This window comes from Camelus dromedarius, chromosome 3 (genome assembly GCF_036321535.1).
Source record: "Camelus dromedarius isolate mCamDro1 chromosome 3, mCamDro1.pat, whole genome shotgun sequence".
Classification (NCBI taxonomy): Eukaryota; Metazoa; Chordata; class Mammalia; order Artiodactyla; family Camelidae; genus Camelus; species Camelus dromedarius.
Window position 1 is genome coordinate 101,419,230 of NC_087438.1, and position 9,151 is coordinate 101,428,380.

Consider the following 9,151-nt stretch of genomic DNA (forward strand, 5'->3'; position numbering starts at 1 on the left):
CCCAGTGTTGAGAACTTGTGAAGTCGTGACCTCCACAGCCCCAGAGAATGCTTATGCAGAGCCACAGTGCGGTCAGGTGTGGGCCACAGGGAAAGGTGTTGCCACCACTGTGCCAGAAGCACATAGAGAGTGAAGGACCTAGGTCAAGAGGGAAAGCTGGCTACAGCTTTAAAGGAAGAGAGACCGCAAAGAATCTGTGACCACTGATCTGCCTCGCACAGCAGCTGAGTCCTCCCCAAATCAAGGGTCCCGAGAACACTGCCCCTGTGATGGGGTGGTGAGGACACGAGGCTGCTCCCTCTAATTTCCCTGAAGCCTGCCTGGGTGGGAAGGTAAGTGTGCAGGGACTGGGCCAGGAGAACACTGACAGTGGGTCTGGGGAGACTTGGGGAGTCCTCAGGAGACGTCATCCATCTCAGGATGGGAGTTACACAGAGCCAGCAACGGCACACAGCCGCCGTCCAAAAACTCATCTGTCTGACAAATTGAGTTGAACAGGGCCTGATCAAAAGGATCACAGCTTTTGGAACAGGGGCAGTGAAATAGGGAAAAACACCACCTTCCCAGACAATATTTCTCCTCCCCTGTAATTTAAACCCAAAGGCAGCGTTCCTTCCCATGCTTACAAAACACCTGGAGCCACATCAATTTCGGCCCCAATGACAGCTGCCACTGAGACAAGTCACAGTAGGTGTTTATCCCATCTGGGGGCTGGTAACAGCCCCTGGCCAGGCAGAACACCATCAGCTTAAAATTAGCCAAGCTCACCTTGCAAGGCTGACAAATAATAATGTGTCAGCAGCAAAGGTCCAGGAGGGCGGGTTTTCCAAATGCTCAGAACCCCCGAGAGCTCCAGGGACAGCCCTTGTTGCTTCATCTCAGCAAGCAGATCATGAAAGCTCCAGACAGACAGTCTGGGCACCAGACTCCATCTTCAGCTTGTTTTCTCCTTCCTTCTCTCTCCATCCCCCGCCTGCAGGGTAACGAGAAGCTAAGCACCCTCTGAAACTTAAGATAGCAAGTGAAATGGACTTGCTTTTCCTCTGCTGCTGGGTCTGGGCTCACACCTGCTGTCCGAGCCTCTGCAATCCCTGGTGGAGGTAAAGCAATGAAATCTGCCGCCTCCAGGTCATGAAACCACGAAACGCATGCGTCCTTCACACAGATAAAGCTTTTCTTACCTCCATCTCTCCTGGCCTCCCCGCTTCTACAGCTCTACATTTCTGCTTTTCTCTTTGTATTTGTTTTCTCTTTGGATGCCTGATACATGGAGCAAACTCATATAGTAAACCACAGGACCCCATGTCCAACATCCCCATCCCAGGCCCACACTTCTTTCCAGGCCTCGGTTTCCTCACCTGAGCTGTAAACGAGGAGCTTGGAGGAGATGCTTCTCTGCACCCTTCGCCACCCCACCTCTATTATTTTCTAACCTTTGGGTCTAGTTGGTCTCCGACTTGGGGGACATGGGTAGGAGGGGGCAGAGGAGGCTTCCCTGGGTCACAGAAGTTGACAATTTCAGATTGTCTTTGAATGAAAACATCGGGTCTACCTAACAGAGCCCTGACAACAAAGGTAAGTTGAATGTTGTTCTGTCTTTCCAAAGTGTGATGTTCCAAAGTTATTGTGAATGAGTCAGCTGTCCTCCCCCTCACCTCTGACAAGCCTCCCAGGGGGTGAAGTGGACACCCAGTGATTCCCCTCCTGCATTACCCAGGGCTGCAGCTTTGATTTCAGCATGCCCAGTGTAAGTGCCCATTTTCTTTTCACTGTGGGTAGATGGGAAGGAATTGGCAAGGCAGACAAATAGTCAACTGATTGGAGTCAGAGAGGGGAAGGGCACAGCTGATAACAAATTTTTCTTCCTCTCCCTTACCCCTGGGGAAGTGTGTCCCTCAGTACCTAGAAATAATAAACTGACAGATTTTTTTTTTAAATAAGGAGATAAACATATTTCTCTCTGTGCCACCTGACATTAACAAAGGTGAGAGGGTGTGAGGGACAGAAAGAGAGACATTATAACCATCAGGTCTGTGTGCCTGAGGCATTAGAGTTTTTTTCGACAAGAGTCAATGAATAGCATGGTAATTATCCTGATCTACTCTTCAGAGAGCTGCTACCTGCAGGTCCCTTTCCAAAGCCCAGCTTCTGTGTTCACAATGGGATCGAGTGCGCCACTGTCTGTCACCTAGCACCTTGAAGTTTTCAGTGAACATGCTTGTTCGCCTGAAGTTTCCAACAGCAGAAGCAAAAGGTCAGGATTTGGAAAGAATTGCATCATTTTCCTCTTAGAGCCATCCTTTAACACAACTTCCCTTGGGTCTGTATTGCTATGGAGTACCATGCGTTGATATTTATGAAGTTTTGAGGAAATGCTGGAAATAAAGCAGGATAAAAGTTAACAAGATAACATGGAAACATGTTCAGTGCAGTTGTTCCCCATATTTGGTAGTATTCTTTTATTAATGAGTAAATGTCAACCAAAGACAAATATATACAAGGGATGTCTTCTTGTTTGAATGAGGAAGTTAATTATTTTCTGGTTTATGACATGCAGGCAATGTAGATCCATCTTAGTCCCAAGACAGTGGAAACCCCCGCACAGAAGAGGCTTCTGAAATACACAAGACACACAACCAAGAAACCCTGTAGGTTTCTCAACAACCTTAAGGGCAGTGCTGGAGGAGGTCAACATGAGTACTGAGCTCTGAGCATGTGTCTGCAAAACCATAGGAAACAGAACAGAAGGACAAGCAATCAGCAATTGTATCTCCCACAGGTACAAGACCTCAGGATGCTTGTCGTGGACCAACTTCCTTGACCTAACCTCGTGAACCTTTCCTTCCTTCAGCTCTTTCCCTCCCTGACACTGTTGCTGTTTCTGCTCTGGTCCTCTTACTGGAATTTCTCAGTGTAACCCGGAAAAGAGGCAGAAAATAGGCAGCAAGGAGTTGGAATAAAATAGGGTCTGGGAGGTGAGGGGAGGCAGGTCTGGAGGCTTAATTCTCGAGTCTGGCTGTGGATAAGCAGCCCTGGCATCACCTAGGGATGTGTTAGAACTAAAGAATCTCAGGAGCACCCCTACACCTTTACAGAATCTGAATCTGAAGTTCAGCAGAACCCAGGTGGCAACAGGCACATTACAGTCTGAGGGGCATTGGTCTATAAGGTGTGGTAGAATGAGCAGAGATAGCCTCGGAGAGGTGAGGGTGAAAGCACGTATGAGAGGTGGCTCGTTCCAAGTGCTGCCACGGATTTAGGCGATGTGGTGGGCAATAAAAATACCACCAGTGAGTGGAATTACACTCTGTGCTTAAATGGGGAACGTTTATTACTAAATTTTTAAAACTCGTTACATTGTACAATGAACTTTATACTTAAAAAAATGAAAAAATGGGGGGGTAGGTAATTAGGTTTGTTTGTTTATATTTTTAATGGCGGTACTGGGGATTGAATTCACCACCTCATGCATGCTAAGCACGCACTCTACTACTGAGCTATCCCCACCCCCCTGCACAGTAAACTTTAAATGTAAAGTTTTGCATCTAATATAAACAAAAAGAAGATGATAAAAGCTAACTATAACTGCAACCATCGGATATAATCATGGTTAACATTTTACCCTGCCTCCCACTTTCATTGTATATATGTATTTACTATATATCTATAATACATATAGGTAAAATATTTATTTAGAATATAAATTAGCTATAAAACATGTATATATGCCAAACTGTAAAACACATTAATATATTGATATCAATTATTTAGGTTTAATATATTAATTTTATAGGGATGAGTCTGTAAATGCCATGTGGTAACTTTTATTTCTGGTTTATAACATTTTGATATTTCATAAAACTGAATTTTAGGAAGCATTGTCTTTTATTAATAATATTAGTTTGTTTTAAATGTTAATGTTTAAAAGACTGACTATACTCAATGTTGGCAAGTATATAGAGCAGTGGGAACTCGCATATACTACTGGCAAGAGGATACAGTAGCACAGTTAATTTGGAAATCTTTTTAGCACTGTTTCCAAACAAGGGTTTGCTGCCCAACACACCCAGAAGCCAATACCGTGGCATCCGATTTTGAGAAAAGAGAAAGCTTTATTGCAAAGTCAACCAGCAAGGAGCCACGAGGCACAGCTCAGATCTGTTTCCTTGATCCAGAGTTAGGGGTAAAATTTAAGGGGTTCAGGATATTTCAAACTTGGAAGCTGAATGGCTACTCTTGAGTCAGTCCATAATAAGATACTTGTGCTTCTGGAAGGCAGATTTTCCTTGAAGGACTTCTTGCTTCATCATGGGCTCCAATGGCAGTGTTTCTGTTAAGTTCTGTAGACTGAAGATTCTTGGTTCCAGGGTCATCCTGTAGACGTAGGTTCCCATCCTGAACACACGCATTGGCAGTGCTGTCGCCATAAAATAATTCAAAGTTTGATTAATCAACAACCTAGTTAAGGAGAATAAACTAGTTCAAGCTGCTGGTCAATGTGTTTTGTGCTGTTTCAGCATTATTCGTTAAATATCAGTAAAAATTCCACACTGGAAATAACATAACCCTTCCATAATAGGTTGGATACAAACAAGAATATATACTGGGTGAATCTGTTTATGCAATATTCCACACACAGCTAGGCTCTGCAGTGAGGAATCAGCACAGCGGTTCCCGTTCAGGAGGAGCAGGGGGGTAGCGACAGGGGATGGAGTGAGAGGGCTTCTGGACCGTCAATGATGTTCTGTTTCTTGACATAGATGGTCAAGAAATAAACTTTGATAACGGAGTTTAATAAACATGATAAAGCAGTGCCATATATTTTAGAACATTTGGAGAACAGATAAAGCATCAATTACTATTATCATTTTGATATATGCCCCCCTGACCTTTGTTTTAAAATATCCTAAATCCATATAATGTATATTTATTACAGTTAAACCCCCTGAATCAAAATATACAAACTATAAAGGGAAAGACCACTGCAACTCCATCCCACAGAGGTAAGTTCTGTTAAAATTTAGTGTTTATTCAGGAGGGAGTTGTTTTTAAGGTGTCTTATATTTTTGTAAAATAAATTGGGTTTTGCTAACTTCAGATTTCTTTTTCTTTTTCTTTTTCTTTTTTTTTTTGGTGGAGGGGCTTAATTGGTTTGTCTTACTAATTTTCCTTCCCAAACTTCCAATATACTAAACTCTATTCAGTAAGTGAAAGTGAATCACCTTCGTTTAGGCTCACGGTCCCCACCACCTCCCTTCTTTTGCTACAGAGTTACGTGTTTATTTGAGAATTAGAAAAGGGAAAAAGGGAAAGGGAGATTAGTATTGACTGAGACCCATGGGTCATCCTGTAAGGAAACTCTGTTCAGAAGTATCACACCCCTGGCCCCCAGTGACCTGCTCATCTCATACAAAAGCCAAGGGTCATCATTCGAATACTCAGAGCCATCCCACGTCTCAGGGCAGCCCATGGCAGAAATGTGGAAAAGAAGGATTGGTGACATGCAGGCTCACCCATCTGCTCCACAGTCCCCTCTGCTCTGAGTTGTAGCAGGGAGGTGGATTCTGAGAAAAGCTAGTGCTCAGAAGGCCCTTTAAAATCATGTAAGCCAGTGGTTTTCACTTGGAGCTAAGTTTGCCCCCCAGGGGACTTTTGCAGTGTCTGGAGAAGTTCATGGTGGTTGAATGAGGAAAGGCTTGCTACTGGCATCTAGTGGGTCGAGGCCAGGGATGCTGTTTAAGCTCCTACAATGCCTGAGACAGCCCCCAGGACAAGGCAGTATCCAGTCTGAAGTGTCAGTTGAGATGCTGATATGATCGGATAAGAGTGTGTGTGTGTGTGTGTGTGTGTGTGTGTGTGTGCGCGCGCACGCGTGCACGCGTCTTGCAGGAGGGTTTAGTTTTGCCTCAGGCCTCCAAACGGGTATGTAGATGAACAGACCTCGACAAATTTTCTTCATCCTTAGGGATGTTTCCTTGATAGTTTAGTTCATTCCGCAATGATTTGAGTTGCAAAACTCACATTATTCAGGTGGACTGGCACCTTGTTGTGGAGTGGGGGCACAGACATACATTGGGTGGACACCAGAATTATTAGAAATTTATCACCCAAGGCAGTCTTGTGGGAAACCAGTAAGTTGATTATTCCAATGAGGCAGTTTGTCCAAGCTCGTTGTGAGACCAGATGGAAGAATCTCAAGAGGAAGCCACTCAGCTGAAACCACCCTGCACAGGAGCAGACAGTGAGAGGCCTGGAAAGGAAACAGTGTCCAGGCTCAGGGAACCTGGACTCCCTTTGAGACACACAGGACTCGCTGGGGGACTCTGGGCAAGTTATTGAATAAATTTAGAGCTTTTTCCCCCTTATTTGTAAAACAAAGGAGGGGAGAAAATAACATTTATTGTAGATCTATTATTTACTAGCTACCTTTACAACTTTCTGTTATTTGGTCCTCATCATAGCTCGATGCAGTAAATATTGGTATTCCTACATTACTTACAAGACAGAGAGGTTAAGTTACCTGACCTGCCCAATATCAGACAGCCAGAAAGTAGTGGGGCCAGGATTTCAACTTAACTGTCTTGATAGCTTTCATTTTTTACCTTTCCAGAGATCCTGTTTCCTCGACCTGTGAAACAGAGATGATGCATGGGATTTTGCGTGACGATTTATTGATTTAATGCACACAGCCTCAAAAGAGCAGTAGACATTTAATAAATGCTAAGCGTGATTTTTAATCATTATTATTATTTTGACCCTTCCATGCTCAAAAAATGCCCTTCTATTTGTAACAAATGGCTGCTTAGAAATGAAATTCACTCATCATTATTAGACACCAATTATGCAGCTAATGTACAAAATTCCTTTGAAATAAAAACTCCCCTGATTTTCTCCTTTCTGGCTGACTTGAGAAGCTCGGGACCTGACAATGTGACCCGGAGATGGAAATCAGTCTTGCCCTGGCTTGAGTGCCCCCATTTACGGAGCAGGAGGCTTGCCTGCCCTCTGGCAGGTCGGTGGGAGGTAAACCGAGCCACTGATAACACGGCTGAGCCAAGCACATTCTCCCAGGGCTCAGGAGTTGCCTTGCTCCCTGGTTATCAGGCTCTTGAAGTACTCTCCAGGGATTTGCAACTTTTAGAGTAAATGATCCCAATTTGGGAGGATGAATAATTCAGTGTTAGAGGGAAATTTTGGAGAAACACAAGTGTGGGAGACACTCTGGGACCCTGGGATGTTAGTTGTGCTTGGAGGCAGCCCCTTGCAACACGTGTTCTTAGACTCCCGTAACCCACCTGCACCCCACCCCACCTGCATCCCCCTTCCACCCACACCTGTCAGGCCTGCATCACACCTCCTGTCAAGGCATCCAATATTTGCATCTTTTATTAAGATGCAAATATTACTTGGGAGCAATAAATGCATGAATATATTAGCACATTTTTAACACTGTGTTTGTTTATCAGATTAGCTGTCCCTGGGGGAATGAGAGCTAATTTGCATTTGTATTAGAGTAGAAATGGACCGCTCAGGGAGGTTTGATCTGGACTTAGGTAGAATTTTAGAGGGATATATTATCACATCCTTTGATCTCTACCAATTTGCTCCAGGCTTTCCAGGAGCCTGGCCCCTAGAGGGTTAGGAATTGTTTCCAGGTCACAGGACTAGGAAGGAGCAGGGCCTCCCCTGAAAGCTGGGAGTTGTAAGTCTAAATCCATGGTAGTTGCTCAGTGGCTTGTTGGTAGGAAGCCAGGCGGTCCAAGAGCGAAGAAAAGCATGGCCTTGAGTTTGACGACTTGGGTTTGACAAGGTTTGGGTTTAAGAAGACAAGCGACTTTACCTTGTTTTAAAGGGAGACAGAGAATAAGGTGCGAATGTATAGTTAGGATGAGGTGCAGGTGTGTATGTGTGCCGTGGTGGAGGGGTCCTTTTGCCAGAACCTTCAGTGACTTTATTTACTGCATCTGAACAGAGAAACATGCCTTGGGTCTGGGCTCTTGGTCCTTTGCAAAGGGGGAACCACTCCTTCAACCACATGGGCAGGGGGAGGGTGAGACTGGCCTTGGGGGAAATCTGTTTCCCCTTGGATTCCTGCCTAGGCCCTAAGTGACTGTGATTTTTGTATTTGCAACGATGTAAAAAGCACCTGGCACAAAGTAGGTATATATGTTTGGTGGTGAATGTTAGAATAACGTCCTGGACTTAGATTCAAATATGGGGGTCTTGAGCCCCCATTCAGGTGATTACTAACTGCATTTAGGCCCAGCCCTAAGATTGCAGGGCCTGGGGCAAGAGTACACATGGATGTCAGCATACCATATGTCTAAATGTTCGAAGACAATAAATCAAGCTAAAAACCTGTTAAATAAAATATATTTTATCATCCTAACCTCACTTTCATGATGACAAAATCAAACTGCGTAAAGCTTTGGCTTTTACATGATCGAAATTTTGCAAAATATCAGAGACAATTGAATCTAATTATTAGTGCCTGTATCCGGGTGTTTTATATTTGAATGAGTAATAGAATAAAGACATGCATAACTAATAAATTACGAATACTCATTCCCTCATTTTTTCTTTCTTGATTGATTTCAGCCAAAGCACTAACAAGGCTGTTAAAATCAAGATTTTTCCCAAATAATTTGATTTTGTAACAGTAACTATTGAAAGGTTAAAGAATATAATTGTAAAAATGTTACACTTTAAAAATATATACATATAATTGTACTCAAAATGTCCACAGTTTAATTATATTTTACTCATAAAAGCAAATTACAATAAATGCAATAAGTTATAAAGTACAAAAAACATATTCCATGTGTTTTCAAAATGTTTTCTAAATTCTGCAAGCTTGTGAAACATAAAAGAGAAAACTTAAATTATTAGTAATGAACATCAGCACATAAAAATATAGTTATTTAAATTTCATAACTGGGACATTGTGCTGTACACCACAAATTGACACATTATAACTGACTGTACTTCAATTAAAATATAATATAGTTATTCAAATTTGAAAACTTGTAATTTAATTTTAATTACATTTTGAAAATGTAATTACTTCTTACATAGTTTATATGTTATATGTATATTATATAGTTTATATGTTAATTAAATTATTTACATTTCTAAAATTTAGGAAAATTCC